The following is a 13,875-nucleotide window of genomic DNA, read 5'->3' on the forward strand; positions in this document are numbered from 1 at the left end:
AGTGAGGCTAATTTGTTGGAAGCATCCTTAGTTTGAATCTGAAGGTTTATGATTAGCATCTGTTTGTCAGGAGGTATGTGATCAAATTACTTAAACTGTCCATTGTAATAATATTGTCTTCTTAGCTATATTACAAATACAGCATTAAATAGGACAATATATCGGGGCACACTCTGTGAATATTTTTATACAAATGTCAAATATAGTTTTAGGGAGGTAGAGAATACATATATGAAATTTAAAAGATTGGTTTGTGACAGACACTATATAAGTAGAACTTGATGGCTGACTAGATCAGAGAAAGAAGATGAAAAGAAAATTAGTAGGTTTATTCCAAGATGTAAACTAAGCATCTAGAGTTAATATAGTTGCTCAGTCATTCCTGACTACTAAATGTAATATAATCCAAGTTTGAAATTATATAACAAACTAATTAGACTGCCATTTTTATCAATATGATGGGAAAATTGCCATGGTCTAGAAGGCCTGGTCATAACTGGAGATTTTTAGAAAGTAGTTTCTTAGAATGAAAATAATAATAATAATTTAGACCTCCCTATTCAAAAGAAAGAGTGATTTTGGGGTCACAATGAATCCTGTAGCATGTTTGACTTGCTTACTCATTCTCAATTCAAATTGGCAACTTCCTACAAATGTTTTTGATTTACCTTTATTTTTTCTCCAATACTGTTGGTTTCATTGAATAAAACATAGCTTTTTTGAAAAAAAATAGAATTATGAATAACTCTCTTGTACCATAGGACGAATTTGAATGGCCAAGCAGATGCCTAAATGGGAAAAGTGGCAATGTACAGCGAATAGAAGACGAAATGCTACGTGATTAACCAAAGGAAAAAGTCTCATAAGATTTGCTTGGTAGCTATGGGTACTTTTGCTTCCAAAACTGTGAAATATCATGATAATGAAGACGGAGGCTCTGGAAAGTGGAGCAGGATAGAGGATTGAGAGTTGGAGGAGGGCTCAGAGAAGTAAGCCTTCAATTGATTGCCCTTTAAGCATGTACTACTGTTTTATAAACAGTATTGTACAGTAAGCAAAGAGATGATTATGAAATCTTAACACAGATTAGTATAAAATTATAGAATCATTGCTATAAAAATGTACAAATACATGAAAATAATTGCAAAGCTAGAACTTCATCCCTAATTACAAAAAAAATCTGTAAAATTAGAATTTCCTGTTTAATAAGCCTACCATAAAAATAAAACACATCTTCAAGATTACATATATGCATATATGTAGTCATACATATATACAAAATGAGAATATTACACTTTTAAAGTACTGAATCTATGAACATAAATGATAAATACGTTATTTGAAAGAAATGTTCAGCAATTAAATAAGTAATTATTAATACCCATGTGTATCAAGTCACCACTTTAAGACTGCAATTTGCTCTGATAAACAATTGCAGTTTATTTTAACAATCAATATTTCCCTGAATATAAGAATAGGCAAAATATATTTTGTTACATAAATAGTAATAGAGATAAAAACATAAAATTATCAAAGAAGCAAAAGAAAGTCTATTTATGGGAAATATATAAGAAAATATTTTGTGACAGTCCTTCACCTGACAGACAAAAGCAGGACTGTCACTGGATAATCAAAATCAACTTATTTTAAATTTAATATACCAAATTTATTTTATAGCAATTATATAGGTTATTTTGCCATTTGAATGAATGAATAAATCAGATAATTTCTTGGTGGTTTGTTTCACTTTTCTTGAACAGACAAAATATATGCAAATGTGAAGCCGCTATGTAAAACAGCAGAGAAAATTATATCCCCAGTTAAATATTTTCATATGTATTTAGTAGCAAAATATTATTCTTATAAGCATTAACTCAGGGACAAAATACATATTTTATGACATAAGAAATAAAAGGATAATAATATTCAATACTAAGAATTTTCAAGTGTTTTCATTGTGGAGAATTCTCCACTGAGAAAAAAGAATAGGTGTAAATAAATATATTAACCAGATATCAGAAATAAACATTTTTTTCTCAATACAGTGTAATTTAAGCAATGGAAATACAATATTTTGGTGACAATAACAGCAGTTATTACACCAGAATTGACAGCTATTTTTATTGCCTTCAGGGAATCTTAGTTATAGCAGCAGTAGTACTTCATTTTAAGTTGCCTCTGGGGATCAGGTGAAATACACATGACTGTTTTCTTTTTTTTTGAGATGGAGTCTTGCTCTGTCACCCAGGCTGGAGTGCGGATCACATGACTGTTTTCTAGGTTCAGGATTAATGAACCAACAAGCAGGAAAGTTCTTCAGGCTATTGTGCCCTCTTGAAATTATTTACCTAAGCCAGCATTTCCTAACATAGAGTTCTTCACAACACTACACAGAAAGAATAAAAAAAAAAAAGCATTTACTTTCATAATAGTTTGAGAGGTATTGCAACCTGTTTTCTGGAAATGTATAAGCATGCACGCACACATGTACACACACACGTACCGAATGAATATAATTATTTATAATTACAGCTATAGATAGATAGACAGATAGATAGATAGCGTAGTTATAGTTATGGATAAATGACCAGCAGTAAACAAACCTCCTTCATTTTTTAAAATTTATTAAAAATTCTGAAATTTTATGTACAGACTGACACGTTCTCTTTCTGCTTCCCCAAAGTGCACAGAGAACTTTGGTAAATGCTGAAGTAAACATTAGTGACAGCTGGTGAATCCTTCAACACTGATGAAGGCAACCTTTTACTTTAGGCCAAAGTCAACCAAAGCTGGCTTACATGAGGGCAAATCATGTATATCAGGAACAAATTAGGAAGTTCAGAACACATTAGCAGCTGAGAAACTCATATCCTGTACCTGGAGTCCTAATACTCTGTACATAGTGATTGCTCAGTAAATTTAATTAATCTAAACCAAAAATTAATTAATTATTTAAGAGATTATGTGCAGTGCAGAACTTATGCTAAGGAATATAGCATTCACTAAAGAAGGTATTAAGCGTGAGCACATGTCCTACAAAAGTTGTTGGATTACAATCACAGGCTTATACAAATTTATAATAGATAAATTTATTTCTATCTAAAATATTATGTATATCTAATATGTAACATTTCTAGTTCTACAAATTATGGAAATTATTTACATAAAGATCCTATTGTCTCAAAGTATAATTTATTTAGAAAGTCATTCCATCAGTCTACATGAAACTTTCTGGAAAACAGAGTTACTGCATCCCCACGAAAGAACACCCTCTAGGTTCAGGCTTCTAAAAAAGAATCACAATCTGACTCTAATCTGAATAGTTGCAGCACTGAGACAAGAGTGTGTCTGATAGGTGGCTAACTTTCCTGCTGAATGCCATGGGAGTTGAGGTGGCTCCAACCCTTCTCCCTGATAAGACCTCAGTGCAACTCACTGAGAGCTCCTACAGCCACCTCTTTCAAGGCTGGGAATGTGTTTACCTGCCTGCTTTAGCCACAGCTAATTACTACCCAAAAATACCTCCCGTACTGGTCTGAAGCCTGAACCATCAAACCAATAAATAAAATACTGGAGGAAAATGAATAAATAAATAAATAAATAAATAAGTGCATGAGGAATGAGATAAAGTTTAAGAGACCACACAGGAGATAGTAAACTTGTTCACTTACTGAACACATTGCTACTAAAACCAGCATATGAGAGAGCCATCATACAAAGACTCTCTATAACCAAAGAAATCTTACAGAGTCTTTACCCCTGAAAGCACTAATAAAAGAATTAGGCTACAATTAACTATAAGCATTAAAGTCTCATACTTAAGGGGAAAAAATAAATTTAAAAATAAACAAAAAAAGTCAAAGCAAACCTAAATTCAAGAATAATTAGAAGAAATAGTCTAACCAAGTGAGAAGGAACCAGAAAAATAACTCTGGTAATACAACAAAAACAGAGTGCTGTGATAACTACAAAAGTTCATACTAGCTCTCCAGCAATGGACTCATGCCAACATGAAATCTTTGAAATACCAGACAAAGAATTCAGAAGATGGGTTATTAAGCTACTTAAGGAGATATCAGAGAAAGGTGAAAACGATTATAAAGAAATTTTTAAAAGCAGTTCAGAATATGAATAAAAAACTTTCTAGAGAGATAGATATCATCCATAAAAACCAACCAGAACTTCTGGAAATTGAGGGAATTACAAAATGCATGACAAGTTTTAATAATAGCCTGGAACACATAGAAGAACAAATTTCAGAACTTGAAGACAAAGCTTTTGAATTAACACAATCAGACAAAAATAAATAAAAAGAATTAAACAAAAGAACAGTCTCCAAAAAATATGCAGTCATGTAAAATCGACAAGCTTAAGAATAACTCATGCTCCTGAAGGAGAAGAGAAAATAGTAAGTCCGACAAAAGTATCTGATGCAATAAATGAGGGAAACTTTCCTGGCCTGGCTAGAGATCTAGTTATCTAAATCTAAGAAGCTCAAAGAACTCCCGGGAAAGTTACTGCAAAAAGATCTTCACCAAGACATATAGTCATCAGGCTATCTAAAGTCAACATAAAAGAAAGAATTCTAAGAGCAGTAATAAAAAAGCATCAGGTAGCCTACAAAGGAAATCCTATTTGACTAACGGCAGACTTCTCAGTAGAAACTTTACAAGCCAGAGGGGTTGGGGTCCTATCTTTAATCTCCTTAAGCAGAACAACTGTCAGCCAAGAATTTTGTACCCTGCAAAACTACGTTTTATAAATGAAGGAGAAATAAAATCATTTTCAGACAAACAAATGATGAGGGAATTTGTCACTACTAAATCAGAAGTAGAAGAAATGCTAAAAGGACCTCCTAAACCTTGAAACAAAAGCCAGATACTCAGTAAAATGGAACTTCTTAAAAGTTTAAAACTCACAGGGCCTATAAAACATTAACACAATGAAAAAAACTATGTAGGTAATAATTATGAATGTAGAAAATAGTACCTCACATCTCAATATTAATATTGAATGTAAGTGCCCTAAAAGTTCCACTTAAAAGATACAGATGGCAAAATGGAGTAAAAATCACAATCCAAATATCTGCTGTCTTCAAGAGATTCATGTAACATGGAAGAATTCATATAAACTCAAGGTAAAAGGGTGTAAAATGGTATTGCACGCAAACAAAAACCAAAAGCAAGCAGGAATAGCTATTCTTAAATGAGGCAAAACAAACTTCAAAGAAACAATTAAAAAGGCATATTGATCACAATATAATGATAAAAGGACCAATTCAGCAAGAAGACACGACGATATTACAATCCTAAATTTATATGTATCAAACACCGGAGCTCCTAGGTTTATAAAACAATTACTACTAGACCTTAGAAATGAGACAGACAGTAAAAAATTAGTGGGAGACTTCAATACACCACTGAAAGCACTAGACAGATCTTCAAGACAGAAAGTCAACAGAGAAACAATAGATTTAAATGACACTTCAGAACAAGTGGACTGAACAAATATCTACAGAAAATTATGCCCAAGATCTACAGAATATGCATTCTTCCCATTGGCACATAGAACATTCTCAAAAATGGACCATGTGACAGGCCACAAAACACGTATCAATAAATTCTTAAAAAATGAAATCATATCAAGTATCTTCTCAGACCACAATGGAATAAAACTGGAAATCAAATCCAAAAGGAACTCTTAATACTATACAAATACGTAGAAATTAAATAATCTTCTCCTGAATGAACCCGGCTTAACAATGAAATCAAGATGAAAATTAAAAAAATTGTTTGAATCAAATGATAATAATGGTGTAAGTTACCGAAGCCTTTGAGATACAACCAAAGCAGTGCTAAGAGAAAAGCTTATAGCACTAAGTGCCTACATCATAAAGTCTGTAAAAGCATAAACTGACAACCTAATATCACACCTTAAGAAACCGGAGAAACAAGAACAAACTAAACCTAAAGACAGAAGAAGAAAATAAATAAGTTTAGAGCAGAACTAAATGAAATTCAAACAAACAAACAAAAACAACACAAAAGATCAAACAAAATCTGGTTCTTTGAAAAATTAACAAAATCAGTAGATCATTAGCTAGACTAACCAAGAAAAGAAGAGAAAAGTTTCAAATAAGCTCAATTAGAAATGAAACTGGAGAAATTACAACTGACACCAAAAAATACAAAAGATCATTCAATACCACTGTGAACATCTTTGTGCACACAAACTTGAAAACCTAGAGGAAATGAACAAATTCCTGGAAACATAAAACCCTCTCAGGTTAAATCAGGAAGAAATAGAAATCTTGAACTGACCAAAAATGAGCAGTGAGATTGAATCCATCATTTAAAAATTGCCAAGAACAACAACAGAAAGACTATGACCAGATGGATTCACAGATGTTATCTACAAGACATTCAAAGAAAAATTGGTACCTATCCTACTGAAACAATTCCAAAAGATTGAGAAAGAAGGAATCCTCCCTAACTTAATCTATGAAGCTAGTATCACACTGATACCAAAACTGGGAAAGGACATGCACAAAAAAAGAAAACTACAGACCAATTTCTGTGATAAAGAAAGATGCAAAAATTCTCAACAGAATATTAGTCAACTGAATCCAACAGCAGATCAAAAATACAATTCATTATGATCAAGTGGGCTTCATCCAGGGAGGCAGAGATGGTTTAACATATACAACTCAATAAATAAGATATATTACATAAACAGAATTGAAAACAAAAACTATATGATCATCTCAATAGATACAGAAAAAGCATTTGACAAAATTCAGCCTCCCATTATGATAAAAACCCCTAACAAACTAGGCATAAAAGTGACCTACCTCAAAACATTTCCTCCAAAAACCGGAACAACACAAGGATGCCCACTTTTACCATTTGTATTCAACATAGTCCTTGAGGTACTATCCAGAGCAATTTGGCAAAAGAAACAAGAAACGACATCCAAATTGGAAAAGAGGAAGTCCCCCAAAAGCCTTCCCCTTTAAAACAGGAACAAGACAAGGATGTCCACTTTCACCACTCCTATTCAACATAGTCCTGGGAGTACTAGTCAGAGCAATTAGACAAGAAAAAAAGGCTGGTTCAATATACACAAATCAATAAATGTAATCCAGCATATAAACAGAACCAAAGACAAAAACCACATGATTATCTCAATAGATGCAGAAAAGGCCTTTGACAAAATTCAACAACCCTTCATGCTAAAAACTCTCAATAAATTAGGTATTGATGGGACGTATCTCAAAATAATAAGAGCTATCTATGACAAACCCACAGCCAATATCATATTGAATGGGCAAAAACTGGAAGCATTCCCTTTGAAAACTGGCACAAGACAGGGATGCCCTCTCTCACCACTCCTATTCAACATAGTGTTGGAAGTTCTGGCCAGGGCAATTAGGCAGGAGAAGGAAATAATGGGTATTCAATTAGGAAAAGAGGAAGTCAAATTGTCCCTGGTTGCAGATGACATGATTGTTTATCTAGAAAACCCCATTGTCTCAGCCCAAAATCTCTGATAAGCAACTTCAGCAAAGTCTCAGGATACAAAATCAATGTACAAAAATCACAAGCATTCTTAAACACCAATAACAGACAAACAGAGAGCCAAATCATGAGTGAACTTCCATTCACAATTGCTTCAAAGAGAATAAAATACTTAGGAATATAACTTACAAAGGACGTGAAGGATCTCTTCAAGGAGAACTACAAACCACTGCTCAATGAAATAAAAGAGGATACAAACAAATGGAAGAACATTCCACGCTCATGGGTGGGAAGAATCAATATCAAGAAAATGGCCATACTGCGCAAGGTAATTTGCAGATTCAGTGCCATCCTCATCAAGCTACCAATGACTTTCTTCACAGAATTAGAAAAAACTACTTTAAAATTCATATGGAACCAAAAAAGAGCCTGCATCGCCAAGTCAATTCTAAGCCAAAAGAACAAAGCTACCTGACTTCAAACTATACTACATCAGGTAGCATCGCGCTACCTGACTTCAAACTATACTACAAGGCTACGGTAACCAAAACAGCATGGTACTGATACCAAAACAGAGATATTGATCAATGGAACAGAACAGAGCCCTCAGAAATAATGCCACTTATCTACAACTATCTGATCTTTGACAAACCTGAGAAAAACAAGCAATGGGGAAAGGATTCCCTATTTAATAAATGGTGCTGGGAAAACTGGCTAGCCATATGTAGAAAGCTGAAACTGGATCCCTTCCTTACACCTTATACAAAAATTAATTCAAGATGGATTAAAGACTTAAACATTAGACCTAAAACCATAAAAACCCTAGAAGAAAACCTAGGCATTACCATTCAGGACATAGGCATGGGTAAGGACTTCATGTCTAAAACATAAAAAGCAATGGCAACAAAAGCCAAAATTGACAAATGGGATCTCATTAAACTAAAGAGCTTCTGCACAGCAAAAGAAACTACCATCAAAGTGAACAGGCAACCTACAAAATGGGAGAAAATTTTCGCAACCTACTCATCTGACAAAGGGCTAATATCCAGAATCTACAACGATCTCAAACAAATTTACAATAAAAAAACAAACAACCTCATCAAAAAGTGGGCAAAGGACATGAACAGACACTTCTCAAAAGAAGACATTTATGCAGGAAAAAACACATGAAAAAATCCTCACCATCACTGGCCATCAGAGAAATGCAAATCAAAACCATAATGAGATACCATCTCACACCAGTTAGAATGGCAATCATTAAAAAGTCAGGAAACAACAGGTGCTGGAGAGGATGTGGAGAAATAGGAACACTTTTACACTGTGGATGGGACTGTAAATAGTTCAACCCTTGTGGAAGTCAGTGTGGCGATTCCTCAGGGATCTAGAACTAGAAATACCGTTTGACCCAGCCATCCCTTTACTGGGTATATACCCAAAGGATTATAAATCATGCTGCTATAAAGACACATGCACACATATGTTTATTGCGGCACTATTCACAATAGCAAAGACTTGGAACCAACCCAAATGTCCAACAATGATAGATTGGATTAAGAAAAGGTGGCACATATACACCATGGAATACTATGCAGCCATAAAAAATGATGAGTTCATGTCCTTTGTAGGGACATGGATGAAATTGGAAATCATCATTCTCAGTAAACTATCGCAAGAACAAAAAACCAAACACCGCACATTCTCACTCATAGGTGGGAATTGAACAATGAGAAGACATGGACACAGGAAGGGGAACATCACACTCTGAGGACTGTTGTGGGGTGGGGGAGGGGGGAGGGATAGCTTTAGGAGATATACCTAATGCTAAATGATGAGTTAATGGGTGCAGCACAGCAGCATGGCACATGTATACATATGTAACTAACCTGCACATTGTGCACATGTACCCTAAAACTTAAAGTATAATAATAATAAAAGAAAAAAAAGAAAAAAAAATGGCATCCAAATTGGAAAACAGGAAGCTAAACTATCACTGTTTGCAAATAATATGATTGCCTACCTAGAAAATCTTAAAGATTCCTCCAAAAGACTTTAAGGTCTCAGGTTACAAAATCAATGTAAAAAACCAGTAGCACACTATATACCAACAATGGTGAAGCTGAGAATCAAATCAAGAACTCAATCCAGTTATAATAGCTGCAAAAATTAAAATATCTAGGAATATAGCTAACCAAGGAATGAAAGATCTCTACAAGGAGAACTAGAAAACACTGCTGAAAGAAATCATAGATGACACAAACAAATGGAAACACATCCCATGCTCATGGATTGGAAGAATCAATATTATGAAAATGACCCTACTTTCCAAAGCAATCCACAGATTAATGCAATTCCCATCAAAATACCAACATAATTTTTCACTGAATTAAATAAATACTATCCAAAAATTCACATGGAACCAAAAAAGAGCCCAAATAGCCAAAGAAAACCTAAGCAAAAAGTTCAAATCTCGAGGTATCACATTACCAGACTTCAAATTATACTACAAGATTCTAGTTACTAAAACAGCATGGTACCAGCATAAAAGTTGACACATAGACCACGGAACAGAATAGAGAACCCGGAAATAAAGCTAAACACATACAGCAAATTGATTTTTGACAAAGCATACAAAAACATTGCAAAATGGACATCCTATTTAATAAATGGTACTGAGAAAATTGGCAAGCTACATGCGGAAGAATGAAATGAGATTCCTATCTTTCACCTTATACAAAAATTAACTCAAGATGGATCAAAGACTTAAATATAAGACATGAAACTGTAAAAATTCTAAAAGACAACACTGGAAAAACTCTTTAGACATCGGCCTTGGCAAAGAATTCATGACTAAGACCCCAAAGCACATGCAACAAAAACTAAATAGAAGGGACTTAATTAAACTGAAAAGCTTCTGCATAGCCAAAGAAATAATCAGCAGAGTAAACAGACAACCCACCGAATGGGAGAACATATTTGTAAACTATGCATCTGACAAAGGACTAGTATCCAGAATCTATAAGAAACTCAAGCAAATCGCCAAGAAATAAAAAACAAATAATCCCTTTAAAAAGTGGACAAAATACCTGAATAGTCATTTCTCAAAAGAAGGTATACAAATGGCCAACAAACATGAAAAATATGGTCAACATCATGAATCATTAGGGAAATGCAAATTGAAACTGCAGTGACATACCACGTTACTCCTATAAGAATGTCCATTACTAAAATGTCAAAGAACAATAGACGTTGACATGGATGTGAAGAAAAGGGAACACTTATATGCTGCTAGTGGGAATGTAAATTAGTACAACTTATATGGAAAACAGTGTGGAGATTCCTTAAAGAGCTAAAAGTAGATCTACCAATTGTTCCAGTAATAACACTATTTGATATCTATCCAAAGGTAAAGAAGTCATTATATGAAAAAGACTCTTGCACACTTATGTTTATAGAAGCACAATCCACAATTGGAAAGAAGTGGAACCAACTTAAGTGCCATCAACTAATGAGTTGATGAAGGAAATGTGCTATACATACACTATGGAATACTACTCAGCCATTAAAATGAATGAAATAGTTTCTTTTGCAGCAACTTGGATGGAGCTAGAGGCCATTATTTTAAGTAAAGTAACACAGGAGCACAAAACTCTAAACCGTATGTTCTTACTTATAAGTGGGAGCGAAGTTATGAGTACATGAAGGCATACAGTGATGTAATAGACTTTAGAGACTCAGAATTGGGAGGGTGTGAGAGGGGCTAGGAATTTCAAAACTACACATTCGGTACAATGTACTCTACTTGGGTGATGGGTGAACTGAAATCTCAGAATTCACTGCTATATAATTCATCCATATAACAAAAAGCCACCTGTATCCCAAATTTAAATAATAAAAAATTTAAAAAATTAAAAATAAAATAATACATATATCAAATATATTACATTTATACTTCTACAAATTATGAAAAATATTTATAGAAAGAGCCCATTTTATCAAAGTATAATTTATCTATAAAGTCATTCCATCAGTCTACATGAAACTGAAGCTATGCACTTTGCCTAGCATTAGGAGCAATAGGGATAAGGTGCTCATTAGTGTAGCGTCAAGTTAATTACTAGAATGGCATTCCTGATAACATTATTCAACTTTGTCAATGTTCTATTGTTGCTTACACATCTGAAAAATCAAAGGCTTAGGGCAGTGCTATCCATGCCTGTAATTCTAGCACTTTGTGAGACTGAGGCGTGTGGAGCACTTAAGAAAGGAGTTTGAGATCTGCGTGGGCAACATGGCAAAACCCCAGGTCAAAAAAAAAAAAAAAACCCACAAAAATTAGCTGAGTGTGGTGGCAAATGCCTGTGGTCCTAGCTACCCAGCTACTAGGCAAGCTCAGGGGGGAGAATCACCTGAGCCTGGGAAGTCAAGGCTACAGTGAGCTGTGATTGTGTCGCTACACTCCAGCCTGGGTGACAGATTGAGACTCTATCTCAAAAAATAAATAAATAAAATCAAAAAGAAAAATCAGCCCATTATACACCTCCCTATGTGAATATTTTACTTAACAATTGCAGAATGTAAGTTTTGGCCGTTTAAGAATCTGTAAATGTAAGCCTAAATATTTGTCTGTGTATGTATTTTAGGGGAAAATAGTTATCGTCCTTGAATATTAATATTTTCCCTTCAAAAACAAGGTATTTTAAATTTAAGCTTCTATTTCATAAAGGTACGATATAAAGATATAGGTCATTCTTATTTACAAAAGATTTCCCTTACAGTTCAGGCTCTACTCTTCTCCTGGCTAAATTGAATAGGCATTGATGAATAAAGAATCCAAAGACGTTGGCTTCAGGGCAACTGAGATAAATCTCATTACACAATATTGTTAAGAAAGCTGCTAGTTTTTCACAGGGCAGCTATTATATGTGACATACAGTAGGCAAAAGATTAAATGCATATTGTGAATTTAAAAAATAAAATCATTTCAAATTAAAATAGATTCCTAAAAAGAATATGTGCTGATATGAAAAAAATATATTTTATAAGCAATTCATCCTTTAGCTTAATTCATTTCACCATATTAAACTTACAAGATTGAATAAATGATATTTTTAACTAATTTAAAATAAAATATTAACTCCATCACAACATTCTTACTATATGTTAACTTTTATTGCTTCCATTGTATATTGGATTGATGGATACATTGAAGGATATGAAATTAACATGGTTTTTATCACAATGTGATTACAATAGGATATAATCATTTTCTTAAAAATTAGAAGCAATTTTAAACAGCCTAAAAACATTCAGGCTCTGTAAGAATCTGTATTTTCATTAAGTAGTTAAGTTGTGAAATGTGGGATTTAGATGAATTATTTTCAGGAGACCAAAAAAAGATTTTCACCAAAATTATAAAGATTGTTAATTTATATTGACCAGATTTTTATTGACCAAGATTAAGCAAAAATCAATAATTTTCCAGGTTGACTTTAATTTTAATTTTATTCACAGTTTGAATACATAACTATATCTCTATAAAAATAAAACATATTCTGAACACAAAATGCAATAGAATATTATGTTGACATATTAATGTGTAATATAATGAATAATATATATGAAAATATAACAAATTATTATGCAACACATTATTTAGAAACATATATTAAAGATATCTTATTTTTGGAATTGATGTTTTAAATAAAATGAAGGCATTTAAAGATTTAAAAACATTTTGTTGGAATGAGTATTTTGCATTTATTTACCTCTGAGGTTAGATTTAAACCACTGTGTCACACCTTTTTTTAGCACCTGGAACTAGTTTCTTTATAAAATATAACTACCTATCATTTTAAAACATGCAAAAATAAATGATTTATTAAGCAAGATGAAATTGTGTTCTGTGTCTAGATTCATCATAAAATTATAGGTATGTCAATACAAATTTGATGTGGTGAGTTGAAAGATTTCAATGCCATGAGCTATTTTCTTGATATTAAGAAAGAATAACTATCCAGGTGTGGTGATATTTTCAGTTAATGTTTCTGTGGAGGTAATTAAAGGCCTATCAAATTATGACAAAGATTTAATCATATGTTAGGTCACAAAGAACTAATCTAAATCTGTCCTCAAGGAAGTTTGTTAAAGTCAGTTTGAATGTGAACTTGTGTTCAAAACTGAGGTTTGCCATTGGGGATATATCAATCACCATTTTTTTCTTCAGTTCATCGAACTCTTTTCTATTTATGCTGGCAACCAATAGATGTGCATCTTGTATGCTAATGAAATGTATAAGTTAATTCATTTAGGCCAATGAATAAGCCACTTTTTTCATGTGACGCAAGTTTATTTCCAGCCT

At 33.2% G+C, this 13,875-nt stretch overlaps 1 long non-coding RNA gene across 1 annotated transcript in view; it reads right to left on the reverse strand.

The window, feature by feature from the left end:
- Window positions 1–2,035: 2,035 nt before the first annotated feature.
- LOC134761265 (uncharacterized) overlaps window positions 2,036–13,875 on the reverse strand; it is a 48,108-nt gene continuing 36,268 nt past the window's right edge. The window contains exon 3 of the long non-coding RNA XR_010139654.1: window positions 2,036–2,386. This is a non-coding gene — a long non-coding RNA (uncharacterized LOC134761265). The remainder of the gene's footprint in view (window positions 2,387–13,875) is intronic.

Source organism: Pongo abelii, chromosome 3 (assembly GCF_028885655.2).
Source record: "Pongo abelii isolate AG06213 chromosome 3, NHGRI_mPonAbe1-v2.0_pri, whole genome shotgun sequence".
NCBI classification, from domain to species: domain Eukaryota; kingdom Metazoa; phylum Chordata; class Mammalia; order Primates; family Hominidae; genus Pongo; species Pongo abelii.